The following is a 7195-nucleotide window of genomic DNA, read 5'->3' as shown; positions in this document are numbered from 1 at the left end:
TGGTCTCAAATATATGGAAATATAGCTCAGTAAAAAATTATTCTATTATCTTCATTGGTCTTGTAAATGGATTACAGATGCGATGGCTTTAGCGATCAATATAACTGTGGCTAAAGCATATCACCAGCGAATAATTGCAATAATAGTCAGTCCAATGTATGTACATAAAGGCATTTAATTGACTAAGGTATGCCATGGAATACCACAAGGCCTCGTTGATACGCCATAAATCCTGAAGCACAACCGAGGAATATAGTATTCCAAGCCAGTTTTACAGTGAAGGGAAATAATAATACTAATACAATTTAACTAAGACTAATACAATTTAAGACAGTGAAGGGAAAGTTGTAGTAGTAAATTTCTTTCACAATAAGAATTCCCACCAAAAGTCATTCTTTAAATTTCTAAATAAGAATATCCGCTACAATTTCAGAGCGTAAAAATCATTCGCCTTGACTGGGACTCGAACCCAGATCCCTCAATATCCGGTCGAGTGCTTTAGCCACTTAAGCTACCGAGGCGTCCTCTTAAACTCTGAAATTTTGGGAAACTCTGAGATTTTTACGCTCTGAAATTGTTGCATTAAAAAAATGCACATTAGCGGATGACTCCGTTAAAAGTTACTGTTGCGGCATCTCCCGCAGTTTCTTTGGAAGAATATCCGCTCTTAATTTGAGCAAAATAAATTTGATAATAGAAGTTTCCGGCCTGAAAGAAATGCAATAATGAAGTTGGGAATATGTAGTAGTATCAAGAATTAATGGAGTTTATTGAAAGCTAGAGTAGTTAATAAAACTGAAATCAAACAGTTTGCCTTATACCTAGTTCCACATAAGGAGCAATTAAAGGATTATTCATATGTCATCACATAAAGTCACCGTGGTTTTCCATGCATGAAGAACATCTTGAATCTTCATGCTAATTGAAGATACTCAGAGATAATTCAGTATAAGGAAGGGGATATTTTAAATTCTTGTATTTAAGTATATCCCTTTAACTTAGGAGTGCTTATGATCAACATCAATTTTGGCCTTCATCAATCCCTGTATCTTGTTTCAAAAGAAAGCAAAAGTATGGCTTCGTTCTGGTACGTCGTCGAGTAGTTTTATATGGTTTCTAATGTCTCCGCATTTGCGTAAATATATGTGAGTATTCGCGTGAATAAAACACCGACCTTCCTTTCATTCATTAACAATTTAAATTCAGAGGCCCACAATACAGGGTGGAAAGAGCTTGGAAAAACAATTCCAAAGGGAAGCGAGGACGAATGTTGCAGCATACCGACGTTTACGGTGAACAACTCCAATTTCAACTCAACCAACTAGACGATGAACAATTCGTTCCTTTCGCGGGCTAATGTTCTGCTTGAAAAGTTTTGAAATTGAAATTACGTAGCTCAGATACTGAAATCGTAATTGGAAACTGTTAATAATCCTTGCGCAGAGAGGAATGTGACTGTCACTTGGAAATTTTAATTACATAGGGTCTTTTGATGATTTCAAATAGATTCGCTTAGAGCGTGTACTTTTCCTTTCACACATTCTTCTGTGTAATAGCCCCGTTAAATTCACTCCTTCCTTTTATCGGGGTTCAAGAAACACCAGGCATATATATATATATATATATATATATATATATATATATATATATATATATATATATATATATATATATATATATTAGGGCGGACTGAGTCTCGTTTGAATAAGAGACTCTGCTGCGGATGGAACTTCTAAGGTGATCTTCAGTGAAAACCTTTCTCTCTTCTATACCATCGTAATGCCATTGTAATTTACTCTCTAATAACTGATAAGACCATCCATGGTAACAAGTGGTCAATGTCTCCAAAATTAGCTTTTAGACCTAAGGGAAAAACCATTTGATACCTAAAATTTCAGTAAAGCAGCCATCTATATAGAGAATATAGTATCACTCTAATATACACTTTCCGTAACTGCCCCTACTATGTGAAATTGCCAAAGGTTTCTTTGGCATTGAAGTCTCAATTCAGTGAACAGCTTTTCGCGTCACAGCTTATTATCATTGAATTGACGTTGCATAGATGTGTGACTTTTGCTCACAGAAACAAGCTTGAAAAATCGCTTCATGAAGAATTCACACCGTATGAAGCGATTCAAACCTTAATTTAAAACAATTCAGACTACTTATACTGCAATAGTTTCGTCCAGTGTCACCCGTTTTGTGCACCCATGAATGTAGACTGTAACATAGGTTTTTCACAATCAAGGAAATCGAATATTTCCGAGAAACTTTATGTAAACCCTCGATTTCCTTGAAATTATCTTGTGTGATAGTCGCAGTATGGAAAATGGGAGTCGTTTTAGATATTTTTGGATATAGTATTAACTTCTGTAATATTCTAAACAAAAAATCTTTAGAAGCAATCTTATTTCATTTGAAGCGGAAAACATGGGCTATTTTAATTGTATATATTTTGCTTGATATCTGGATGTCTGGATGTCTGGAAAAATTCAGTCAAAGAAGATTATGGTAACAGGAACGATTGATGCAGCTTCTGCAAGTCAAGTGACTCCAAATAAGCAAACTTCTATTTGTGCAAGAGCTAACAGAAACTTAACAAAACCGCAAATAATTCCATCCGTTCAGCGTTTCAAAGCAATCATAATAATTTAAAAACTTTATATCAGGTTTACGATATTTTTACTGAGCTAGACTAAAAACTTACAAAATGCTGCGCAGACTGTACTAATTACAAAGATGAAAGCATATTTTTTGAAAATCAGAGGACAAACTGTGACAATTAATGGCATTTATTCTTGGCGTGGTCCCAATTTAATTTTTAGCCACTAAATACATAGGTGACAATATTATTTAGAGGCGCTATATGTTTGTATTCATTTCAAATTCAAAATAGTAGCTTTTGAAGTAAAGGTTTCGTGTAAATGATTTCGTGTAAAAGAGTCTTAAAATCTCTCTCTCCCTCTCAAATAGTGTTTTATCGTTATTAAGTAATTTTATTTCCTATGAGAACCCACTAAAATACAGGTATCTGGTAATTTTGTAAACATAAACAATTTTATAAATTTTATTTTTGCTTTCAATCATTTCTATCAGTCTTCGGATGTTTTCATAGCAATAAGATTAGAGAGATCAAGTCTAAAACCGGCAGGATTGGGATCTTAGTTTTTCCACCGACGATAAGACATCAAAATAACTATAAGAGACCAAAAGTTTTCTCTTCTTATTGCAAGCAGCCTAGCACATTGTTATTATTTCAAATAACCTTAGTTCATTTTACTTCTTTTTACTAATCGCTCCTTTTTTATGCGTGAAGAAGAATATGTCGCTGAGATACGTTAGTATAGTATGTACCTGTAGATATCATAACCCATATCTTTTGAATTATTTCAACATATGCTGTAACTTACAAATAAGAAAAAACTTATTATTTGTTGTAGTAAGCTTGTTGTTGAATTACCCCCGGCTACACAGCATGGTAGTTACTTGTAGGATGCCATAAAGTTAACGTAGAAAAATGTGTGCCCTTTAAGTTACCAGGTCCACCGAAATCCTGAGGCGTATTTTCTACGGTTCACATATTCTCTTAGTCACTGAAATCGATTTTACCATCCCACGGGTGATGCACTCGTGGGTATCTCTGAATTCTGTGAAAAATGTGACCGTTTTTTATTCTTCTCTACATTACCCCATCGAGGTCGAATACCGACCGCCCTAAAAATATATTCACTGCTGCTGCAGGTGACGACGAGTTTTTCGAGGCCGGCGGTCTGCAACTTCCCGCTCCGTGCCTCGATCAGTTAGCCAATCACCCTCTCCACCCTTATCTCCCTCTCTGCGCATACCTATTCTCTTTTGTTCTTCTCTACTCCCAAGCCCTCCAACTAAATTTCCTTTCAAAGGCTGCCTCTCGAGTTGGCTTACAACCGCGTCCCAGCAGAAAGCATTATTTTTACGTCACGGTCTTTGTCTTCACCACTCTTAATTTGAGACGCGTGCTATTTCCTGAATTTTGCTTTTACATTTTTTTGGGAGACGACTCGGCGTCACATTACACAAATCAACAGCATCCACTCTCGATGGTGGAAGGCAAAGGATGCGGAGGAGTGGGCCTCCACCTGTTATTTCCTGCCCAAGATTATTATCTCGTACTTTCGGATCACAAGTTGATGATTTCATTCAGACGAGCTTATTGATGGTTCTTCCGCTAGACTTCGTTCATCTCTGTGACGGTTGAGGGTCAACAGTATTTGACCTCAAGCAGTGTGGGCAGAATTTATTGAATCGCGTCAATTAGATGGAATTTGCAGGCCACCGGATATTCTGTAGAATTTTATCTCAATCTGCAAGATATCATCGCAAGGGAGTGTGTTGCACCGTGGTAGGATAACAATTTGGAAGAAGAGGGAAATAAACCAATAGATTGCGCGTAGTCTTTAATATATCAGTTCTCAGTTCGTATTATGAACACGATATTTTCGGTAAATGCCTATCATTTACTCACTCTTGAAGCTGCGATTTGTTTTAAATTCCATACTGGAAACGTATTATCTGGGGAACAAAAATGTATTACGTAAACAGAAATGATACAACCCAATCGGTCTCAAAGGCCATTAGTTCTCAGAAAGTTTGGCATTACTTGTTGCTCGATACTGATGCGTACAAGCATAAGGTAAGTGTTTACTCGTTTGATGATAAAGGGTGACATCTATAATTAACCTCAATGACTCCAATAGCTACACAAACTGGCTTTAAGTGTGAGTTAATGAGATGTTTAAGTGAGTTAAGAATGAGTACTCAATGTGTGAATAAGATTACCAATTAAGAATAAGTGAAGATAACCAAGGAAGGATAAGAATGGAAAAACAAAAAAACCTGCAATTAAGCCTAGTGACGGAAAAATTCGGATACTTCGAAGAAAAATGTGTGAATGGAATAAATCAATTCAATAATGTTACCAAATTCAAGAGGCACATTATTTAATTTTCCACTGTCATTTTGAGCTTTTGAAAACCAATCTTTAGAGATAGATTTTACACCTTCAGGTTTGCCGTGCGAGATTAGATTTCAGAATATTTAGCCAAGCCTAACTCAGGAAATCCGCCACGATCTATGTAGTAGACAGGTAAATTCATAATAGGATTTCAAATATTTTTAAGGAAACTACCACAGCAATTAAGCAAAAACGTTTTACGCACCATTTTTATAATCAATATTCCCAAAAATGTGACAGTATGAATACATAGGGGGAAATATGACCCTTGTGAACAATCACTTTTAGATGCTCAATTGTCATTAAGTCATCACCTCTACATTTTAGCAGTGTTAAAAATGACATTTCTTGTGTCTCAGACTGACTTTCATTCCGATTCCCATAAATACACACAACGAAATGCATCATGAATGTGTTCCTGCGGTCTCAAATATTGATTTCCTTTTTAAATCTTGTATTTGGATTTTGTCATGAAAAAAAATCTTTGCAATATGCTCTGAAAACGTTCCGAACAAATGACCTAACCTATCGTTCACTGCTACTTACCATATTTCGATCATAGCCTTATCAAATCACAAATGAAGACGGATCCTTGAGGCATGAAGCCAATTTGAATTTTTATATTTCATTAAGTTTCAATATTCAATCTTTCATTAAGTTTCAATCCGTATTCACCCAATAGAAATATGCCGCATTTCAATTTCAAAATAATTGGATATACCGAGATGGACGGCATTTTACAGTAGCTAGGTTGACAAACCATTTTTAAATGAATCAATTATAGTTTGAATACATTCTTTAACTCGGACTTCATTCCATCAAAATCATATACGAGGTGTGTTCAAATAGTAACGCGTTTTGTAATTTTGTGTAGTGCACCATGAGCTTTTGCCACAAGACCAAACGATCAATAAAGAGTGCTACTAACTGGTTCAATGCTGTTGACGATGAGCTATAGGAAAAAAATTCCCATATTTGTAGCGACACAATTCATAGTTTTGGTACCCCATTGATAATGCACCTGCTCACACTACACTGTTTTTTCGTGAATTTTTGGCGAGAAACAGAAATCATGTCCCAACCTTCCATATTCGCCAGACATGGTCCCCTGTGACTTTTTTTCTGTTATCGAAATTAGGAAAGCCTTAAAGGATCGTCATTTTTCGAGCATACATGAGATTAAGAACGTATCGCTGAGAGATCTAAAAAAATACCAATTATAGAGTTCCAGAAGTTTTTCTAGGATTGGAAAAAGTTCTGACACAAGTGTATAATTTTCAATGACCACTTCGTAGGGGATAATATTGATGTAGACGAATAAATAAAATTCTTTCAAGTAGCTCAAATTCCTCTGCTTTATTGAAGCAAATTTGTATACTAAATTTAAACTTGTAATATTTGCGGATGCTCGAACCTGCGTATTTTTCTTAGCCCACGACTGCTTATTCAAATATCTAGATAATAACATGATTGCAAACTATGTATTACCGAGAGAATATTAAATAATGTCCTTTTACTTAGGAATTAATAAGTCTTATAACAACGTATTTGTACCATTGTACCACTTTCGTGATAAAGGGGAAATGTGTATTGAAACCGTTTATGACCAAGTTTCGACGACAATTAATATTATTTTAGCACTTTGATTAAGGCACCTCATTGACGTAAAATGACTGAAAGCGCTGCGTTTATTTTTTCTGGCATTAGTTTTACTATATAATACTGAGTTACAAGAACATATACTATATAACACTCGTAGCGTATTGCTTAAATATAATTTTTCAGCTCCAAAATAAAACTTAAATGTCAAGCGGCGCTCTCTTTAATGTTTATGCTGTGTTTTAAAAATCTTATTGAGTATTTCTAACCTTCAATTTACCATCGGCATTCATTAAATTATTCTGACATTTAACCTTTACTTAATTTTATTTCTCTCTTGTTTAACTTTAATTTTTAGGAAGACGGTTTTCAAGGCCATTTCTGAATTCTTCTGTCGATATTTAACATGGCTGTTGTGAGTTATTTGTTAAATGTACATTATAATAATTGCTGAAATATTCATATTAGGGCAATATTTTTGTCTCACGGCATATACAAGCAAATGATATAATTGCGATGGCGGCAATCATATATTTATTTAAAATACATACGTTATAAATACAAAAATGTCTCGGGCAAATATACCCATTCTATTCTCAGGTT

The sequence above is a fragment of the Hetaerina americana genome, unplaced genomic scaffold, assembly GCF_022747635.1.
Source record: "Hetaerina americana unplaced genomic scaffold, ioHetAmer1.1.p SCAF_2, whole genome shotgun sequence".
Taxonomy (NCBI): Eukaryota; Metazoa; Arthropoda; class Insecta; order Odonata; family Calopterygidae; genus Hetaerina; species Hetaerina americana.
This window is presented reverse-complemented; position numbering follows the sequence as displayed.